This window comes from Emydura macquarii, unplaced genomic scaffold (genome assembly GCF_026122565.2).
Source record: "Emydura macquarii macquarii isolate MOO-44397 ecotype Brisbane River unplaced genomic scaffold, CSIRO-AGI_Emac_v2 contig_1253, whole genome shotgun sequence".
NCBI classification, from domain to species: domain Eukaryota; kingdom Metazoa; phylum Chordata; order Testudines; family Chelidae; genus Emydura; species Emydura macquarii.
This window is the reverse complement of record NW_027131390.1, coordinates 82,057,539-82,080,656: the sequence shown is the minus strand read 5'-3', so window position 1 is coordinate 82,080,656 and position 23,118 is coordinate 82,057,539. Positions and strand designations below refer to the sequence as shown.

The window sequence follows — 23,118 nt, the reverse complement described above, 5'->3', positions numbered from 1 at the left end:
AGAAGGCTTTCTGAATGGTTTGGTTCCGTCCAGAATGAAGGCTAACATCCTTCTAACATCAAAAGTATAGAGGACAACTTCCTCTCTATGTGCTGTGGCTTTGGGAAAAGAACAGGAAGGTGGATAACTTGGCTAAAATGGAAATCAGAGAATATTTTAGATATGAACTTGAGATGTGAGTATAATAATACTTTATTCTGAAAGAAAAAAATGAAGGGGGAAGGGAGGAATTAGCCATCAATGTCCATAAATAAATTCCCCAACTGTGTGAGCAGATGTGATGGCCATTAAGAACACCGTTATCAAGTGCAGCAGAGAATACTTAGCTAGTGAATCAAAGGGAGGTTTCAAAAGAAATTAGGCTACGTCTACACAGCCCTCAGCAGCGAACCTTCTCACCCAAGTTGACAGATTCTGATTTGCAGGGCTCATACTAGTGCTCTAAACATAGCGGTATAGACAGTGCCTCGAAGTTGTTGCTTGGGCTGGAGCTCGACCTCTGAAATCCACTCCATTCCTAGTCTTTAGAGCCTGAGTTCCAGTCCTGCAACATCTATACCATTATTTTTAGCATGGTAGCAGAAGCCCAAGGCTGGCTGGGATGCTTGCTGTGTAAATATACCCTTAAGGGCCAAATTCAAATCCCATATGGAAGCAGGCTCTCTGATTTGCGGGAAAAGGTTAACCAACTCCTTGATGAATCTTACCATTTGTGGGATGAACAAAGACTGAGAACCCCTGCCCAGGGAAATGAAAGGCTGTAATAGCTGTCAAATTAACTCTGATGGAACTCATGGAAAGACCTCAGACTCATAGACTTTAAGGTCAGAAGGGACCACCGCAATCATCTAGTCTGACTTCCTGCACATTGCAGGCCACAGAACCTCACCCAACCATTCCTGGAATAAACTCCTAACCTCTGGCTGAGTTACTGAAGTCCTCAAATCATGGTTTAAAGACTTCACGTTACAGAGCATTAACCATTTACTCTAGTTTAAAGCTGCAAGTGACCCATGCCCCATGCTGCAGAGGAAGGTGAAAAAACCTCTGCCAATCTGACCAGAGGGAAAATTCCTCCCCAACCCCAAATATGACCTGACTTCTTTAAATCCAACAAGTAATCAAAAACAGAGGGAATGGAAGAATGCCTAAGTAAAAATTGTCACTCTTCCATTTTTCAAGGTTAGTCCGTCTGGTAGAGATCTTTCTGCAGTTTAATAGGACTTCTTGTACCTCTGTCAAACAGGAAACCTCCATCCTAGAGAGGCATTCAAGCTCTGAAATGGAAGATGGCCAGGTTCGGATGGAGAGTCCCACTAGAGTACTGACATCAGATGAAAAATGATTGGAGGCTGCAACCCTGGACAGGAAGCAAGGTGAATCAGGTAAGGATACCAGACCTGCTCCAGCCAAGTTGGAACTCTGGCTTTGTCTTGTTTGAGCTCATTCAATATTCTCAGAATCAACTGTATCAGAGAATATGGATAGAGAAGGCCCCTTATCAAGGAATGAGAAAGACATCTGTCACGCTGGCTGGATTAGGGAGGCATTTATTATATTTTTTAACATCAGTACGTCAGAATCATAATTCATGTGAGATATGCCGTGTCAGGTACTGTTAGAAAGGCTATAATGTGCTAAGTAAGATGATAATGTTTATGTTCATGTGTTATGGGTGTAATGGAAGGTATGGATATCTGTATTTTATCTGTATTTCATATTGTACTGTGTTTCTGGGTGACACCCTAGAAAGGATAGCTGCAGCACTAGCCTGCTTAATGGCCCATTAAGGAAATTCACAGGGAGAATCACCCTAGGGAGAGAAGCTAGGGATATACCTGATGAGTCACCAGGACTTACTCATGTGACTCTGGACGCCATCTTATTCCTATAAATTTCCACAAGCAGCATGGCAAAGGCCAAAGGACATAAAAGGCAGCTGCACAACATCCATTTTATCTTCTGTCTTCAGTCACCAGCCTTCATTTACCTCTGGATCAACTCATCTACAACTGAACAGAAGCTGTGAAACAAAGGACTGAGACCCATCCAGGTACTGGATGTACACCAGAGGGACTATACAAGCCTGCAAACTCCACAATTCTTCTAGAAACCTGATATATATGGACTTTCAAATCATTTGTATGTATCTGATTGCTTTAATCCTTTAACACTTCTCTTATAGTTTGTTTCTTTTTATAATAAACCTTTAGTTTTAGTTACTAAAGGATTGGCTGGCAGCGTGGTATTTTGGGTAAGATCCAAACTTATATTGATCTGGTACTATGGCTGACCCTTTGGGGTCAGGAGAAACCTTTTTGGTAAAGAGCAGAGTGTTTTAAATAACTGGTCTCTTTACTGGACTTAGTGGCTGATTGGGAGCCAGAGACTGAAATGCAGTAAAGGGGGCTGTGTATATTTTTATTTTGGCTTCTTGATAACCAGTGTGGTGAATCAGAAGCACTGTTTGTGGCTGGTTGGGAAGTCTGACTTCAGTGTCACCCACCAGTGCTCGGAGATTCTGTTTTCCTTTTACAGCCTGCCCTGACCTTGGCATTTTCAGGTGGCTACCCTAGGCACGGACGGGTCACATCTCCTCCTCTTTCTTGCACTTTCTGTTGACAGTGGTCACCAAGAGGTCCAATTCGGGAAACTCCCAGGTCAGGAAAATCTGTTTTAGGATCCAGTACCCACTCAATCTTGGGAGGAAATGTCTAGTCCGATAATCAGCAATGATGTTCAACATACATAGAGAATAAAAGGCTGAAATGCCGATGTGATATAGGCCAACTCCATAGCTTTACTGCTTGGTCATAAAGAGGGCTTGCCCTCCATGATGATTTATGTAGAATATGCAGGCTACATTGTCAATTATGACTTTCACAGATTAGCCTAATTCAGGGAAAGAAATGGATACAGATGTTCTTGACTGCTCATAATTCTAGGAGGTTCATGTGTTGAGAAACTCTTGAGGCAAACTATTTGCCTTGGACGGTTTGTATCCTTATGTAGTTCCCCATCTCATGAATTATGCATCTGAAATTATTGATGGTAGGAGTAGGCTGGGTGAAAGGAAATCCTGCATGAACTTTGGTAGGCTCGTTCCACCAACTGATGAGTCTAGCACCCAACTAGGGTCAGACACCAACTTGTTTAGACCATGTCTATTTTGGCTATAGACTGTTCTGAGCCACCCCTGGAACCAATAAAGATATAACCTGAGGTGTTGTGTTATGAAAGTACAAGCTGCCATATGACCCAACAGTTGGAGAAGATTTCTTAACCTTCATATTGGGGCTTGTTTGACTCTTGGCAATAAAGCTTGTCAGTGTCATAAGTCTGTCCACAGGAAGGTAAGCGCTGGATGTCACAGCACCCAGAGATGCTCCTATAAAATTTACCTCTTGAACTGGAGTCAAAATGGAGTTTTTGATGTTTGAGCTGAAGTTCTAAGTTGTTTAATAGGGACATGGCTGTCTGCATTGCAGAGAGGACATCAATGTATAACAAGCCCTAGAACAGCCAGTCGTCAAGGTACAGCTGCTGAAGGTGAGCAGCTACTACTGCCAGGACTTTGGAGAAAATTCGTGGGGCAGGTGAGAGGCTAAGGGTGAACTCTCAATACTGGGAATGATCCTGATACTGTAAAATGAAGAAGCCTCTTGTGTGAGGGGTGAGTGGTGACGTGAAAGTATGCATCCTGAGGGCCACCAACCAATCACTGGAATTTAACAATGGAATTATAAGCTGGGAGAGAGTTATCTTAAATTTCTGTGATTTCACAAAGGTGTTTAGAAGTCTGAGATCCAACACAGGTTTATATTCTCAGGGTTTTTTTGGAACCAGAAAATACTTTGAATAAATTCCTTTCCTTCTGTACTCTATAGCCCCTATGCCTAGAAAGGAGATGACTTCTTGTCTTAGCCATTACTGGCCAAATGCCTTTTAGAGCAGTTATGAAAGTCCCTTTAAGTCTTACAGTTTACAATCATGAGCTCATGCACATATCGCCATATGAGAAGCCCTATAGCCATAAACTAAGTCCTAAGGAGACTGATAGTGAATGTGTTTCTTAACCTAACATTTTGGTATACCTTGGTGTATTCAAAGAGCCATACTCTGAATTGTACTTTTCAATAAACATGATAATCCACCATTGTTCTAAAACATCTTAGTAATATTACTACACTGATATCAGAATCAAAATTTGGATGTAAGTAGAAACATAAGAATTGCCATACTGGATCAGACCACCTAGTCCAAAATTCTGTCTCCACCATTGTCCATTACCAGCTGCTTCAGGGGAAGGTACAAGAAACCCTACAGTAGGCAATTTTGGGATGACATACCCACAGGAAATGTCCTGAGGTTGATTTATAGTTTGAAGAATGAGGGTTTACATGCCTTCTAAACCTTGTGTGCGCATGTGTGATACACAGATATGCCCTATTACAACTCAAGACTTTTTATTCACAAATGTCCAATTCCTTTTTTGAATCCTGCTAAACATTTGTCCTCAATAATATATTCTGGCAATGACTTCCACAGGCTAATTATTAATTTTGTGGAAAAAGTATTTTATCTGTGTTGAATCATACACCTTTCAATTTCACTGAATGACCTCTTGCATTTGGAGAAAGCATGACTAGACCTGCTTTTTTATACTTTTATCATGTTTCTCTTATTTATCTCCTCTTCAACATGAATATTCCAATGTTTCAATATCTCTTAATGTAAGAATTTTGACATGTTTAATTATTCTCATTGCCTGACCCTGAATGTTGTTCATTTCTGCTATGTCCTTTGAAATGGGGTGACCTGAGCTGAACACAGTATTCCAGGTGAAAGCATACTATTGATTTATAGAATGGCATTTATAGAATGTTTTCCATCCCATTAATTTCTTAACATTTTTGTTTGTTTTTAAGGCAGTTGCACATTAAACAGAAGTCTACATTAACTGTACACAATAATGCCCTGCTCTTTTCTCATATTTGACAGAGCAAGTTTAGAATCTACTAGGTGTATGAGTGCACATTTACACTGCACTTTCCCTCATTGTACTAGTCTCTTCTATTCTAGTGAGAAGGTAGTATTAGATTCTTGCTTTTTCAAATACTCAATGCACCAAATTTTTGTTTCAGAAGGTGGAGGAAATAACCAGGAGGGGCTGCATTTTAGATTTTATACTGACTCTCAAGGAGGAATTGGTTGAAGTCTGAAGGTTAAAGGCAACATGGGTGAAAAGGATCATGAAATGATAAGATGTCATGATATTAAGGAAAGGAAGGAGCAAGAGTACAGAGTAAGGACAATGGACTTAAAAAAGCACAACTTTAACAAACTCAGTGAACTGGTAGGTAAGGTCCCATGGGAAGAAAATCTAAAGGATAAAGGAGTTCAGGAGATCTCACACTTTCTCAAGGCATGATTGCAAACTATTCCAATGTGAAGGAAAGATCAAAAGAACAGAAAGGCTAGTATGGCTCCATCAAGAGCTCTTTAATGACCTGAAAATCAAAAATGAATCCTACATATGGAAATGTTGACAAATTGCTAAGGATGAATACAAAAGAATAGCAAAAGCATGTAGGGACAAAAATCAGAAAGGTTAGGGCACAAAATGAGTTACACTTAGCAAGAGACATAAAAGGCAATAAATAGAGGGTCTTTAAATATATTAGGAGCAAGACAAAGAAGGAGGAAAGTTTAGGTCGTCTACTTAGCCGGGAAGGAGCACTAATAACTGATGACATCAAGAAAGATGAGCTGTTTAATGCCTATTTTGCTTCAGTCTTCATTAAAAAGGTTAATGATTACCAGATACTCAACCCAATTAATATTAACAAGAGGGAAGGTACACAAGCCAAACAAAGGAAGAACAATTAAAGAAATTTTAGATAACTTAGATGTATTCAAATCAGCAATTAGCTGAAGCAATCATTTTGAAGAACTCAGAGAACAGATGAGGTCCTAGAGGACAGGAAAATGGTAAATATAGTACTTATTAAAAAAGGGAACACAGATGACCCGGGGAATTATAGACCAGTCAGCCAGACTTCGATACCTGGAAAGATACTGGAACAAATTATTAAATAATCTATTTATAAGCACCTAGAGATAATTGTCAGAAGTGAGCTCCTTTAGCTAAGCCTGGGGATTAGACAGCCTAGCCTGCAGGCAGATTAATGAGCTCAGCCGGGTTATGGTAGGACCAACTGATTGGCTGAAGGGAGCCAGCAGGTATGTTTTTAAGACCAGCAGCAGGTAGCTGGCTGCTCAACGCTTATGTCTGCAGCTGTGATCACTTCTGTGCTTGCCTTGTTCCCAAGCTTTATTTCTCTCCTACTCTAGTCCAGTCCAGCTCTGCTTCCCTGCTTGCGCTTTACTCCCAATCCAGTTGACCTTGGCTTCAATCCTGGTTCCTAAATCTGCCTCCAACCCACAACTGGGGTTCGATATTGTGAAAACTTTCTAATGCGAAGGGTAGTGAAACTCTAGAATAGGGAGGTTGTGGAATCCCCATCACTGGAAGTTTTTAAGAACAGGTTCGACAAACAACTGGCATGGATGGTCTAAGTTTACTTGTCCTGTCTCAGCACGGAGGGCTGGACTTGATGACATCTGGAGGTCCCATTCAGCACTGCACATCTATGAGTCTATGACAGTCACTTCATTAATGTGTAAAGAATTATCAAAACAAAACATAGTTCTTATAAGGAGAACCAAATGAAGACTTTTCATTAAAGTCTTGGTTCTGCATTTACCTGATACTGTTACTTTACCGATATATTTATTTTATCTAGCAAGACAAAGTTAACCTGACTAAGCAATTTTAATTTCTTGCAGCTGCATATGCTCTCCTGAGAAAGATTACTAGTAGTCATTCACCATTTATGCACAAAGAGGTGCACTCCTGACCCTACTTGGTGCCGCCTATGAGGCTGCCCCAGAGATTTGTGGATTTGCAGGATCAAACCTGATCTGGGAATTTCACTACACAATGCCTGCTGTGTTTACATCAACTATGGTTACTCTTGCTGGTGCAATGATCCTAAGTGGACTACACATTTTTGATGATGATGATGATTTTATACTTGATTTCTCAAGACAAATAACTTAGTAAAAAATTTGTCAATATTTCATTTCACAACCACACAAAATAATTTTCATCTGACAGTCGTCATGCACAAACGCAGGAGCTGTCAAAGGACTCAGATGTTAAAGCAATTGCACTGCCTTCAGAGTGAAGCACTTTCATTAAATCTTGACATTTTGGCAGAATAAACTATTTTTAAAATAAATATAGCATTGTGTGCTAGAGGCCATACATATAATCCCAAAGGTTATTTAAACTTTTAAGACCGAAAGAGAAATAAAAATTTAGTTGCTTAATGAATATGAGTGTATTTAAGGTAGCAATGCTCACATTAGACTGTTATATTCTGTTAGTCTGGTTTTCTGATTTTTCATGTATTAATTGTGATTTTGGCTAGGCAAAGAAGTCTAAAAACCTGTTTCTCTGTGTTTGTAATAAGCGCACTGGTTGAAACCAGCAGACTAAGTTACCAAAGGTTAATCCAGAAAGCTTAATTTAATGCAAAATAGAAACCAAATTATGGAATCATATAATATTAGGATTGGAAGGGACCTCAGGAGGTCATGTAGTCCAACTCCTACTCAAAGCAGGACCAACCCCAATTAAATCATCCCAGTCAGGGCTTTGCCAAACCAAGCCTTAAAAACTTCTAAGGATGGAGATTCCACCCCTCAACCCCCACCCCAGGGAACCCATTCCAGTGCTTCACCACTATCCTAGTGAAAAAGATTTTCCTACTATCCAACCGGACCTTCCACATTGCAACTTTAACCCATCGCTCCTTGTTCTGTCATCAGCCACCACTGAGAACAGCCTAGCTCTATCCTCTTTGGAACCCCCTTTCAGGTAGCTGAAGGCTGCTATTAAATCCCCCCCGCCCTTCTCTTCTGCAGACTAAATGAGCCCAGTTCACTCAGCCTTTTCTCATAAGTCATGTGTCCCAGCCCTCTCATTATTTTCATTGCCCTCCATTGCACTCTCTCCAATTTGTCAACATCCTTTCTGTAGTGGGGAGCCCAAAACTGGACGCAATATTCCAGATGTGACCTCACCAGTGCTGAATAGAGGGGAATAATTACTTCTCTTGATCTGCTGACAACGCTCCTATTAATGCAGCCCAATATGCCTTTACAGTGTGCCCTTGTTGCCAAGAAGGCTGACTCGTATCCAGCTTCTAATCCACTGTAGCCCCCAGGTCCATTTCTTCAGAACTGCTGCTTAGCCAGTTGATCCCTAGTCTGTAGCAGTACATGTGATTCTTCCATCCTAAGTGCACTTGTCCTTGTTGAACCTCATCAGATTTCTTTTGGCCCAATCCTCCAATTTGTCTAGGTCACTCTGTATCCTATCCCAACCCTCCAGCGTATCTACCACTTCCCCCAACTTAGTGTCCTCCAGAAACATGCTGAGCGTGCAGTCCACCCCATCATCCAGATCATTAATGAAGATGTTGAACAAAATTGGTTCCAGGACCAATACCTGGGGCACTCTGCTTGTTACTGGCTGCAAACTAGACATCAAGCCGTTAATCACTACCCGTTGAACCTGACGATCCAGCCAGCTTTCTATTTATCTTATAGTCCATTCATCCAACCCATGCTTCTTTAACTTATTTGCAAGAATGCTGTGGGAGACCGTATCAAAAGCTTTGCTGAAGTCGAGGTATATCATGTCCACTGCTTTCCCCCCATCCACAGTGCCAGTCATCTCATCATAGAAGGCAATCAGGTTGGTCCAGGCATGACTTGCTCTTAGTGAATCCATGGTAACTGTTCCCGATCACCTTCCTCTCCAAGTGCTTCAAAATACTAAATATTTGTCTCACCAAGGTCATTAGAGTACATATAAGAATGCACAATTTAATCCTTTTAGGGAAGTTAAGGCTGATTTCTTAAATTAAGCAAGTTTAGAGTGACCACTGAATAATTCTGAAAGTCTATTACACTAATTAGACTAGTTACACTAATGATAGTTCATCTTTATACCATAATAGAGAATTAGTTCATTTCTCCAGAACTAATATTTTTAAAACATTTGGTCCTTATTAGCTCCAAATTTGGCAACAAGAACAGAAAACTCACCATCACCTTCAAAATGTACAAGACCATCTTTCAGTTTCTCTGCAGAGTCAGAGTCCTTCAATACTGAAAACAATTAGATGCCTAAATTCTTCAAAATCTTTGAACCTTTCATAATAATTTGTTTAAAATATCTAGATGTTCCTCTTATTGCAAATCTATTACACACACCAATTTTTCTTTGCCCAGTATTATCATCCTAGCAGAAATTAAAATAGCAAGTTTTCCCATCCACATAATGAAATTCTAAAAACCCTGGATTATCAATTCATTTCTATCCTTCCAACTACGTTAACATGTAACAATCACCAAGGAAGTTCAAAACATCTATAAACATCTCAATACCAACACATTAAATCCATATCAATATGGTTCCTGTTCCCCAATTCAACCAGTACTTTCATGATTCATTATTACATATTATACCCATTCAACTCTAGAGATTACTATATAACATTTTTCTTGATTTGAAAGAAAGCATTTGCTACAGTCCACAATAGTGTCCCTGTTCAAATTAAAACATTATCAGACAGTACAGTAAACAGATTTGTGGTACCTTACTGTCACCATTGGATTCCAATAGCATCAAGTTGCGGGAGTAAAGAAATGTAAATCACACTTTGAAAAAATGCTCCAATACCAAGGTCAGGGGAACGTTAAAAGCAGAAATATTAAAGACAAAACATGCCTGTTTTTATACCACTAAACAAAATAAATTTTGGGCCAGTAACCTTTTAGACCACAACTCCAAAAGAGTTCTAGATGCCAAAGTGTATGTACAGAATATCAAGATCAATATGTTTTCTCAAATACACCACTTAAAATCAACATTCTGAATAAACTAGAAGCAGAGTAAAGTTCACATACCAATAAAAAATTGACATCACTAGTTCTAACAAAAAGTGAAAAAACTTGAGATTTTTAGTTACGCAGAATTACATGGTTCTAAGACATGCTCCTTAGCAACAGATAGAAAAAAACAAAATGATAAACTTTGTCCCAGCAATGTAATGTTTATTTGCAAAAGCAAGGGACATAAAACAGTTTACAGAGCCTAGAGTTCTATCTGGCCTCTAAATCAAGACAATTAATTTCCTGGGTCTTGTGAATGTAAATCTGACCTTTATTTTGTGTCAAGTTTTGTAAGTATATAGGACAACATGAATGTTACCGCACTTAGTTACTTTGACTGTCATATGCGTTTTCCATGGTTTCTTAAACCTGTCTTCATGAGGCTTCAATCCTAAGAGCAAGAGATATCATCTGGAGCTTTCACTACAAAGTTTTCTTGTGAATACTCAAGGCTGACTGTTTTGGACCTTCTGAAATGTATCTTCATTTATGAAAATTCTATTAAAATATAAAAATCTCTTTTCCATTAAACATACATATTTATTTTAGTAAAAGGTGGAACTCAAACAGATGCTGTATTTCTAAATAACTACTATGTTAATCTTTCTCAGTGGCATCAGAAGTAAGCTAACCACTGATGAAAAACAAAATTCTACAGTATTGTGTGGCTTTTGGTAGAAAGGCAAGTAATTCCCACAGCGATTTAGAAATCTCTGAAATGCCTCAGGAACTAGTTATAAAGGATTTCTCGTGCATTTTTTAACGTACTTAACTCATTAGCAGTCACTACAGGGCAAAATCTTGTCATTAAAAGTGCTTACATTTTGTCTTTTTACCATACTTACAAGTAAATTTAGTTCTTACAATATTGCTCTTCCACACAACTCTCAGGATCTTGCTTCTTAAAATTTCAAGAAATAGTTTCCTGTAAGTATTCAGTAAGTGTTTTCAGAACAACCACCATAGTACAGTGTGGTTAGAATACACTACCTCCAAGTATTTTAAGTGTACATAAAGAAAATAGATGGTCCTAGAGTAAATACAAGATTTATTTGGGGCACTCTGCTGATATTAAAAGACAAACACAGACTCAGGTCCATCACTGGCAACAGTGGCCACTGATTTTGGTTGCCCTAGTTTTTGGTGCCTATCTTAAAAACCACTTTGGCCCTGATTTTCAGAAGTGCAGATCATCTGCAGCTTCTACTGATTTATCTAATTGGACTGTAATCTGTTTAGGAACATCAGCAGAATTAATTGCAAGAGCTGATTTAGCCACATTACTCTTGGATTATTTTTTTTTTAATAATAAGAAATATATTTATACAACCATTAAAAATGTAGCAGTTCAAATGTAATGGTTTATCTTTTTAATGGTTAACAATTAAGCTTTCCCAATGAGTGAACAGAAAGGGAAAAGGAAAGGTAGAGTTCCATCATTTCCCTCTCATGACAGCTCTCCAAAAGGCAATAATCCATCCACAGGTTTCCACACTTTTGTCTCTAGCAGGCAGACTCCAAAATGCATACTATTTTCCCCAGAAATCTTGAATCTCTTCACATAGGAGATTATACTATTGCAAGTTTTAAAAATGCAGTATTAATTCTATATCAGACGATGGGCCTAATCCTACAAACATGCACATACCTTTACTTACATCAATAAAGTTAAGTACATATTTAAGCATTTGTAGGATCAGACTCAGACTCCATGGACATTTTCTTAATACTTCTAGGGTGAAATCCTGACCTCATGGAAATTAATGGTAAAATTCCTGACCTCATGGAAATTAATGGTAAAATTCCAGGATTTCACCTTTAGTCTCTAGTGCTTACAACAAAGTCATAATATATAAAGGAAAAACAGCGAGAGTGCTGAGATGTGGGGAAAAAAGGACAATTATAGAATGCATTCTAGCTGCATTTTAATTCTTATTCCATTCTGTTTAACTGAATAGTTTGACACAGAAATAATTTTTTTTTAAGTATTTTACACAAAAACCACAAAAGTAACAAACATAATATCAAAGTATTCATTAACACCAGCCACATTTGCCAGTGCATTCCACAAGCTATGTGGCCAACTATGTTATGCAATATTGACATATTTTAAGATATTCTAAACAACTAGTATTGTATGAAAGTAAGAATTTAAAAAAGGATTTCTCAGAGAAATATGATGACAGCATGAAGCATATATAAAATGCAAAAGACTACCTTAATTAACATTATTATGGTTTCAAAGTCAGAAACTCAAGAGCTAGGAAATGCCAAAATTAAGGTTGCCTATGCAACCCTAACTTGTCCCCCTTGCATTATGATACAATCTTTAATTACATGATCAGACATTATTATTCCTCCAGCCCCTCTGCCTCAGTCAGTACACAGGATGGACCTACACTGGGGATTAATCAGGGTCATGTAGTGAAGACAACTTGTCAGTAAGACTCCTGCTTCATTTGTTACCAAAGTTGGAAAGTGCGAGGCAGGGGACTGCAGGAAGAGAAAGGAAGGTCTCCTGCTTACGGCATTTGAATGTCGTGCTCAACTCCAGACTAAAGCATGCCTGGTACAGATGGATTCTTGAGGAAATTTAGTTGCTAAAATTTATGAAGTCTACTGAGAATGTACAAACTGAAATTTTTCAAAGACTCACATCTTGGCCAAATTTGGGTGGATTTTCACAAGGATGGCAAGAGATCAACTCAGGGCAATTTCAAGTCCCTGCTCCAGATCATTGGAGCCCTAGAGCTTATCAAAGAAAAGGTCATCAGAATATTTTTTTGCCATGGGGATAAAACAACTTATTTTCCCTAACTTCTGAACTGTTTTAACTAACATTTTCCAAAAGAAAAAAATTCAGCATGAGGCAGATAGCCAGCATGGAAAGTTACAAACTAAACAGAAAATGTTGGGCAAAGTTATAAGCAACTAAAAGCATGGTCTTATAATGGGAAGTGTTGTACAACCTTAATAATAGGTAGCACCACTAGCTCTATTTATAATATTGTGTGTGTATATAGGTAACATACACAGAATACCTCCAGGCCTTCTTGGACTAGTAGAAGTTTTAAAGAACAAAGACATTAGCAGAGCCTCATTACATGCTACAATCTAGCTGTAGTATACCACAAGGCTTGCCATAACAGCAGTTTGATTCTTTGCGTTGACAGTCAGAACAAAAAGTGACAAGCTTGTCATTTCATATATTGTCTAGAGCCTGGCTACATTAGACAGGGTGGGAGAAGTCACTTCCCTTGATGTTGGAGAAAAAATGCCCAGTACTGCACATAATCTACAAGGTATGTTTGCTGGTCCATACCAAAAATTTTGATTTGATAACACAAAGATGCCAAATTTAAAAGGATATCTGCAGCTGTATTCATTCTTGTCACAGAATATTTATTGAACCCAATGTGCTTTCCTTCACTGTTAGACATTTGATCATTTATATATAAGAAAATATCCAGATGAATGTCAAGGTTATAATGTGGTAGTAATAAAATAGGCAATAATATCTTTATTGTGCCCAATTTCCTACTGTTTATTTTGTTTAGTGTGCATCAGACTAAAAGTTCTTTTTTTTTTTTTTTGTACTTTGAGGCATCTCAGATATAACAGAAAAGGGTCTGTATTCAGAGAATGAGACTGTATTCAGGGATGTTCTAAAACTCTTAAGATAAAGGAACAATGTGTTTCTTTCATTAAAAAAATTTCCAATAAAAAGAGTCAACACACTCTAGGTCAGTTTAACTGTAACTGAACTTATGAAATATATTAACAAAATATTATGTGCCAACGCTTCTGTTCTGTTTTCCTTTTCCTACCAATTTAGCTTCCTGTGGTAAAAAGAAAGATATCAAACCACTCTTACTACGGGTTTCAGCCACTTTCCCCAAAACCAAAAATGTGCAGCCAGCATATATCTGAATATAGATATCTGCCATATTTTGCGAGTACAAAACATTTTTAAGTAGATGTACCTTAACAAAGAACAGTCATTTGTATTTCTATCACATTAGGCCCAACATCAGGCCCTCTGCTGGAACAACTTACAAGAGAGCTAAAGTTAGGCAGAAGACTCCACAGCCCCTTAAATCATGGGAATGGTATTGCATGACATGGTGAATGTGAGATTTTTGAAAAGTACAGGCACAAGGGAATGCACCCCTTCTAACCTATAGATCTTAGTTTCAAAGGAGTTGAGGAACATTGTAGAGCAGTGCTTCTTAACCTTTCCAAACTACTGTACCCCTGAAGCCTGAGTCCCACCCCCACGGGGCTGAGGCATGTAACTTAGTTTCATGGCGTCCCTGTGGCTCCAGGCAATTGCCTTTCTTGCCACCCCCAATACCAGATCTGCACTTGCGACCCCTCTAAACCCCCAGGTTAAGAAACACTGTTGTAGAGGGTCTGAGCAAATACAACAGCACAATTCCATCTAGAATAGTATGGATGGCTAACATCTAGTCCCCACACCCTGTGTAATAGGATTTGAATGTGCAAAGGGGCAACCCATACAAATTAAGACAACTGGGTCAGTATTAATCCAGGAGCTATTTCCCTGTGAATCTGCCAGACTGGGACGCTGCAGAGCGTGTCTCCGTAAACCCATGGAGAACCAAACACATGACAAGTCTTCTGCAGGACTGGAGGTAAGGATGATAGTAGGCTTGACTCCCTTCAACAGGTCTTGGTCTGTGTTAACTAATTTCTGATATATTTATGCCTTCCATTCAAAAATTCAAAAGGGATGATTCTTCCCCAAAACAATTCACAGGAAAATATCAATCCATGCATCCTGCCCAGAAACAGTGAGGTGCTCAGACCTTATATCAAAATCTTAGCAGGGTACTTTAGGAGAGGCTAATAGGCAAAGGTTCTACATTCACACTTGAAAGGGCCATTACTACCGCAGCTTTTGGAGTAGATTCTGTTTTATTTTGAGATAACCATAGAAGAGAATTTTCAACATCATTACTTCTAACATTAGCGGTTTGATTTACATTATAGCTAAAGAGAACAAAGTAAAATTCTTAGTAATTTATTCAATTCTATACAATTCAAGACAATGAATTTTATCTCTTGTCCATCAGGTGACACAAAGTTAACTGGCCTGTTAGCATCAGCTGGCCTCCTAGGTCATTCCAGCTCGCTTAGTAGCTCATTCCAGCTCCTAGAGATTGGCACCCTGTTTAATTTAGTTGAACATTCAGAAATACATTTTGGACTCCGCAAGCACCTCTTGCTGGCAGGTAGCAGGAATCTTAAGGTTTCTACACAAACACCTCAATTTGGCTACACTTTTCCAGTAGCCTTTTGAGATAAAGCCCTAGACAATTCATTTCGAGTTTTCCTTGTGGCCAACAGAAGGATTTAGGTAAATGGATGCTCAGCCTTTCAAGAGTGCCCCAGTCAGATGTCTGTATGGAAATCCAGAACCAGTGCCAGAAGTGGGCACTCTCTGCCCCATCACAATTTCAGCACTTCATGCTTCCAAATGAAGCACTACTAACTCCTCCCCCACCACCACCACCACCACCACCACCACCTCAGTAACAGGTATCCCAGTTTTGAATCTTAAAAACTGGGTCACTATACATGCAAGTAGCACCAATATCTGCTGCTGGGTCACTGGTACATGGAGAAAAATCAATTGGCCCAAGCTGGAATGGAAGCTCTCCTATTCTAGTCCTGCACATAGTGTTTCCCCATGGCACAGCAAAAACAAGGAATTAAACTGATCATGATCACATCATTTTCATTCTGCTGCTCCTTCAGACACAAATGGATGAAGTATTAGGAGCAATATCATTGAACAGTCCTTTGCAAAGGGAAAATAAGAAGTGCAAGGAGAGAAGACAAACAAGGAGAGGAAAAGGGAGAGACTTTAGAAGGAGAAGATGCACTGGGTTCTGTTAATAATGAATGTTAATTTAGGTCTAATTTTTATCAGATCACTTTTGCCCCAGCAGTAGAGAGGAGTGCTGAAATTACAGGGCACTTACGCTTCAAACGATAGCAGCAGCTCACACTGCTTTCTATCTTTTCTGGCAAATGGTAAAGAGACACCTCCAAGCTGTCCCAGACAAAAGAAAGGCTTGCTATAATGGTGGGGGTGGATGAAAAAGAAGGAAGAAGCTCCCTAGAAAGACAGGAAAACAGAGAGAGACTAAATCAAGGAGGTGTGAAGAAAGATTGGGTGAGTTGAGATACGTGATATGCTCAATTATTCCTCAAACTTATCATCACTAGGCATCTAGTTTCCCACAGAGCACAGCGAAAGTGGGTCTTCAGGACTGCAGAGGGGCAGCGGCCTTGTGGATGAGCTCAAGAAGGGCACTGCATATCTAGGAGATGGCATGGAAGAAGGTAGAGGTATTTTCTGCAAGAAACTGATACCAAGCAGACACTCAAAAAGCAATGTGAAACAGACCATATTCTTAAACAGCCTTTTTATTTATCTCAGTGATTCAGTAGGTAGGACTTTAGAAGTAATATTGAGATTGGGTTAAAAGAAAGATCACATCTAAAATGACCAGAAAGAATATCAGTAATATAGCTAAGCTAGCCAACCAAACTCAGCAGTTATCCTCAGCTGCCTTGAGCCCTCCACACAGAACAGTTTTTCAGTACTGACTGAAAAACATCTCCTGACACCTGGTACTCTCCAAAATGAAGGCAATCTCCACTTGGTGTCAGGGCCAAACTGAACTCCATTGACTTTGGTGAAGTTCCACATGCTTATACCTCGACTGAAATTGGTCAGAGACAAATTCATCACTGGCATAAGTGCAGCTCCGCTGAAGTCAATGGATTTGCTCCTTTTTAGAGCAGAGCTGAATCTGGTCCCATGTTTATTCTAGATGTAAGGGTACAGAACTTGAAACAAACTCTGAGTTACAAGAAATCTGCCAAGTGATGGCCCCAAAGCAGTCAGGGAATGTGGTTTTTAATAAGTATAAACAAAAAATAAAAACAAAACTTTTCAAATGTTTTGGAACCATTAAGTGGTATCATGGGTAACCTATGCATGTGTCTGATCTTATCATGGATGCCCTCCTTCACCACTTACCACCTACTGTTTGTTTCTCATGTTGCATACTCTTGGTAGGTTATCTGGGGCAAAGGCTGTATCTTGCTACTAGTTTGTACAATGCCAAGCACAATGGGGCCCCAATCCCAAATCGCAGTATAAAATGAAAAAAAGAGGAAGAAAAAAGTAATGACGTAGCTTCTGGCAGGTGATGCATTCTCTTTTTCAGTAAAAATTACTCAGGATGGAGGGGCCACAGAATGCCCTAAGCTCAGTGGAACAGCAGCAGTTCCACCGCACATGGGCAAGGGACTGAACATCAGACACGTTGGTGAACTCCACCCTCCATACACACTGGCACTGGACTCCACATCCGTTCCACATAACCTACTACAAGTTTGGGGAACATACAGGTGGAAGAGTAAGATGTGGACAATGGCTCTATAATCACATCCAGTGACTATACCTAGTAGCCACAAACCCTTGCATAAGGTGTGTGTAAAATTGTTCTACATCCTGCCCAAAGGCTGCAGGTGGGTATATCTCACCCCATCCAGCTCCCAACACAAAACCTGCTCGCTCTTCGTGCGTGGAGCCAAGAATGGTCAATCTCTCCATTTCAGGGCACTGAAAAACTGTTTCATTGAAAAACATAAAATACAATCAACAGGTCAGTTATTTTTTTTTTTAAATCTGTATGTTAGTAATACCTAGGAACCCCAATCATGAACCAGGACCACCCACTGTGCAGGGTGCTGTACAAACACATTACCAAAAAAACTGTGTACGTCCCAAAGAGCTTACATTCTAAGACCACGTCTACACGTTCAGCACTGCAGCTGTACCAATACAGCTGTGTCACTGCAGCGTGTTTGGTGAAGACGTTCTATGCCAAAAGGAGAGAGCTTTCCTGGCAGTATTTAAAAAAAAAAAAAAAAAAAAAAAAAAAAAAAAAAAAAAAAAAAAAGCACACCTGCAAGCAGCATAAGCTATGTTGGTGGGAGAGCTTCTCCCACCAACATAGCATTGCTATCTTAGTACCAGTGCTTATGTTGATATAATTTTTGTTGCTCAGGGGGATATAATATTTACATCCCTGAGCGACATAGGTTATGTCTACATTGCCACATATGTTGGCAAAACGTAAGTAAAGTTCCTGTATTCCTCACTTGAAAGAAATCCACTAGATGCCTGGCAATCTGCAGAATCTCCCTTCTCACCTGGTCTGAGTTTTCAGAAAAACAAATTCATACTCTCTAGCTGCACAGCAGTTCACCTGGAGCAATGATAGCTAGCTATTTCCACTACTAGAAACAAAACAAAACAAAACAAACCACTGAAGGAGAAACAGAATACTATTCTTGCAATCTTAACTCATGCAAATCTGCTACTGATTTCAATTTTATTTACATATACATAGGAAGAAGGTGGTTAGAAGACAAATAGAAAACTAATAGACCTTACAGGGGAAATTTGTCTCCACTTACTGAATGGAACAAAAGCAGCACACTATCCACAGATAGCAGGTACAAGAACAATGCACCTTAAAACTTGCATCTATATTTCATACACTGCACAGCCATGTAATGTTCAATATAAATTTATCTAGAGTCAGACAATCGAAATATAACTATATAAAATACAGCAGATGATTCTGTTTAAAAATTAGTGGTTATTTTCTTAGCATCAAAGTTTAAAAAAGAAAACAGTAAATAATTCCACCAAAGCACTTAGATGGTGCCTTTCCTTAAAGGATCTTACAGCACTTTGCAAAAGTGAATGAGTACTAGTAACTTCATTTTAATAATGGGTTACATGACCTCCCCAAAAGGGAGGCATTGCACAGGCACTGGCAAAAAAAGCTTACCCATCCTGCCAAACTATTTGGTAATCTAGTCCTGTCAATCTTTAGGATTACAATGGAATGAGTGTCAGCAAATGTTCAAATTCAATCCCAACACAATGAGGTCAAGAAGTGCTAAATGCAAAGAGGAGCTTTCTTATGCTAGCAAACTTAGGTTAGTCAGACATGCCATCTATTTTACATACATGTTCCTTAAATTAAGCAATTTAACCTTAACTAACATGCGCGCACACGCACGCATGCACGCACAGAAATATTAGTCAGGTTTACCAAGGAGAATTACATGAATTAGTTGTCAACCTATATTGCACCAATTACCTTTTTTTTCTGGCATTTTAAAATGGAGCTCTTTATTACTATATTTAATATCAGTACTTTAAGACAGCCATATTGATTTTATTCAAAAAGTCCACTTCAGCATGTTTTTATATTTGTAACTGCCTGGTGTAGAGGAATAGATGCCAAACGTGCATTACGGCAGCAAAGAACACAAGTGCAATCCTGTTCTATTGTCCTCACCTATTTTTGAAGCTTGATTTGGCAAACTTTCCTGCCCACTGTGAAACAACTGAGAAAAATGATTAATTGTATATGGTACACAGCCTCAGTAATTTTATCAGTGCACAAATTATATTTCCAGCAACACTAGTGTAATTATCAGCTTCAGTAGACTTTTTTGTATGTATGAAATGAGTAGAATTTGACCCTCATGTTCCTGGAATCCCATCTTTGTAATGGGATTACACCTCAAAATGAGGCTTTGAGAGTAATATAAAAGTGGGTCCAAGCACAAAACAGCAGGAGTTACATATGCCTGTCATCTCCTATAAGATTGCGAGTTGTGTAGTTACTTGATGAAAAAATAACTAAGTTAAATTATCATGAGTACGGAAATAGAGATGTAAATAAATAAAATCTAAACAAGAAATTCCAGACAGTACTTTATTCAAAACTGATAGACATATACTAGATGTAAAATAGTTTGGTAGATGATATAGGATAAACAGACTACAAATTGCCAATATTTATTCAGTAGTATTGAAAAACACTGTAGATACGTTGTTTGTGATATGATTTTTCCTTTGAACATTTACCTAAATTGTCCATGAAATCAAGAATATTTGAGACTGACAGCTAAATAGATTTCAAATATTAAACATTTACCATCTAAATGTATTTCAGACAAGTTTGTATTAAAACATTTTTCAAATGAATATTAAAAAAAAAACTTTCTTACTTCAAAAAGAAAAAGAAATCTTGGAAATTAAAATAATTGAAAAGTCCCTCTAACTGCAGGCTCTCACTTCAACTCATATTTATTAACATTTTAAACTGATAATTCTCTGTCAAAAAGCAGAAAAATAAAAAGAACATTTGTCTTTAGAGGAGAAGAGATATATAACATTAGCAGCTTACTGTGGATAGTGGTTTAATCAGGAAGTAGCCATTATCCTTTCGCTACAGAGCAGTGACAGCACTCCAAAACAACAAGCCGTGATATTTTTTCTCAGTTAAGAGGACTGAAAGAACACATACTATTTTGCTCCAGCTATGCTGACCCCAAAGGTCACCAGATGTCTATTATCAAAAGCTATCATGAAAACATAATCCAAGCAAGCATTTATAATGCTAGATTTGTGGAAACATCTAAAATCTGTCTAACACAACCTCTCTCTGTGTGTGTTACTCACAAAACATGGCTGTCTTATTCAGAGATTAGCAATTATTGTAATGAGATACTGTCGGAGAGGGTCAAATAGTACTTCCTGCAGTTTACACATCTTGATTTCCTGGTAAACAAACTGAAAGGCAGGTGGAGCACTTAGATCACTGGTAAACAAGTATGCTCACGTGACCAAAACCAACCCAGGTGAACTAAGGAGTTGCAAATGCAATGTGTAATTGTTCTACATTAACTGTATCAGAGAGAAAAAAGAAAAAAAAAAAACTCTGAAGCAAAACAGATATTTTTCTCTAACATTAGATAAATGGCAATTCTGTCCTACATAGTATTTTTTAAGCATTGCTAAGTAAAAATGAATCATTTAAGTTAAGTGAAGTTCAAATACACACATGCAATAAACTGCTGCTGAAAAGTTCTATTAGAATGAGGAGGCAGCACAAAGCTTGATAAAAACTCCATCACAAGTTATTCTTGGAAAAATCGGAAATCTGAGAAATAATTGCTAAGAGCTATATTTGGAGGTTTATAAATTTCACCATCTTTTCAGAAGAGAAAGGAAATAAACAGAACTTTCTAAAAAGGTATTACATAATATACTATTTAGAAGCAACCAAAATTAACTCTGAATGCAATTTAAAAGAAAAATAAGAAACAATGGTTGGTGAAGATGTCAATTGCAGGCTCCTTCGCAGCAGAGTGAGAGCCTAGTTGGTTTGATAGCTTGACACAAATCAGAATTGTCACAGATATTAGCTTAGAAGGTTGTGATGTTATTTAAATGTCTAGAATTCTCTCTCTCTCTCTCACACACACACACACACACACACACACACACACACACACACACACACACACACACACACACACAAAGAGCTTGCTGGAAAGGGGATGCAAGAGCCTATGATAGAGAGGAATTTGGTCAACAAAAATAATTCTTTACTCCAGGTATTTTTAAAAAAAAAAAAATCTAATCTGCAAGAAGGGTGAGAATCTACACTGCATCCGACGAAGTGGGTTTCTGCCCACGAAAGCTTATGCTCAAAAAAATTTGTTAGTCTTTAAGGTGCCACAGGACTCTCGCTGTTTTGCAAAAAACAGACTAACACGGCTACCCCTCTGGAACTAATCTACACTTAATTTCTCTAAAATACATTTTGTTGTAATTGAAAGCAATAGACTAATGTCCAATTCAAAATAATTACCTCAACTACTTCTTATTCCAATTGGATACTCCGCCTTCCCAAGATAGGCAGTGGTCACTGAATGCCTTTGACTGCCTAAGACTGCATTCCTCCCAAAAAATGTTAGTTACAGAGGTGACTGATATCAGTGGGAAAAGGCTATTTCCTCCCTATTAACTGACAGACTCCATCAATGAAGAAAATTTAAGAGGGGGTCCAGTTTACAAACAGTCTCCCAGGAGTTGAGGGGACCATGACACTATGAAGATTATTACCCCATTAAAAACAGTGACAATAGGAAAGAAAGCGTCTTACTCTCAAAAGTAACAAGGAAAGCACACAAAAGCGAGAACTCATTTACATCAACTTTTCTCTCCTAAAAACTCTTCAGCATGCAGTTACAGGAAAGCAGCGAATTGACACATCTGGAGAATGAAATCCAGGTACAGAATGAGCATTAGCAGTGCAAGCGTCCACCAACTACACCACCAATGTGCCTAGACTATCTCAAAATCATTCTATGAAGAAGACCTGATTCAAAGCCTATAGAAATCAATGGAAAGAATCCCATTCACTTCAATGGGATTTAGATCAAGCCTTGAGAGCGTATCCTAGGCTGAGGCCTTGTCTACATTAAAAAGGTTTGTTGGTATAACTATAATCAGCAAACCCTCCTAGTGAAGACGCAGCTTATACTGGGAAAAGAGTACTTTTGCAGGTATAGCTAATACCAGTTCCCCACATAAATAAGCAGTATTGGCAAAAGAACATTTTTGTAAATACAAATGTGTCTACTCTACAGCTTTTGTCAGCCTAGCTACGTCTGTTAGGGAGTGTGCTTTTTTCACATTTCTAAATGACATAGCTATGCTAGCAAAACTTTTAAGTATAGACCAGACCTGAGTGCCTATTCAGTTGTTGGCACTTTTGCAGAGACTGCCAATAATGGTACCATCTCAGTGCTAAAAATGTGATGGTGGTTTGTGAATGGGACATCTATCCACCAATGAACTAGGCCCCATGATTAAATGTAGTTTGTAAATTAAAATAAGATTCCAATAACTATGCTAATAATATCAGCAAAAATAGTAATGAAGATTATTCTTGTAAATTATTTATATTTTACACGAATAATCTTCATTACTATTTTGTAAAATATTTATGTAAAATATTTATATTTTACACCGATGATTTAAAAGGTTATCTTGATATTTTCATAACAAAAACAGGGAAAGAACTCATTTCTCCAATAAAAACTATTCCAAAACATCAAAACTGTATTGCTGGAATCTGTTTTTTCTTTATTTTTTTCTGACAAAAAAGA

The 23,118-nt window shown here is 38.4% G+C and overlaps 1 protein-coding gene across 16 annotated transcripts in view; it reads right to left on the bottom strand.

Annotated features, from left to right (window-relative positions):
* BAZ2B (bromodomain adjacent to zinc finger domain 2B) overlaps positions 1–23,118 on the bottom strand; it is a 242,880-nt gene that overhangs the window by 146,211 nt on the left and 73,551 nt on the right. Inside the window, exon 1 of one of the 16 annotated variants that reach the window (XM_067549395.1) lies at positions 20,346–20,438. The exons of the other annotated variants lie outside the window; for them this stretch is intronic. The gene's annotated coding sequence lies outside the window, so the exon portion shown is untranslated. Of the gene's footprint in view, positions 1–20,345; positions 20,439–23,118 lie in introns of those variants that run through there. 16 annotated transcript variants of the gene reach the window in all.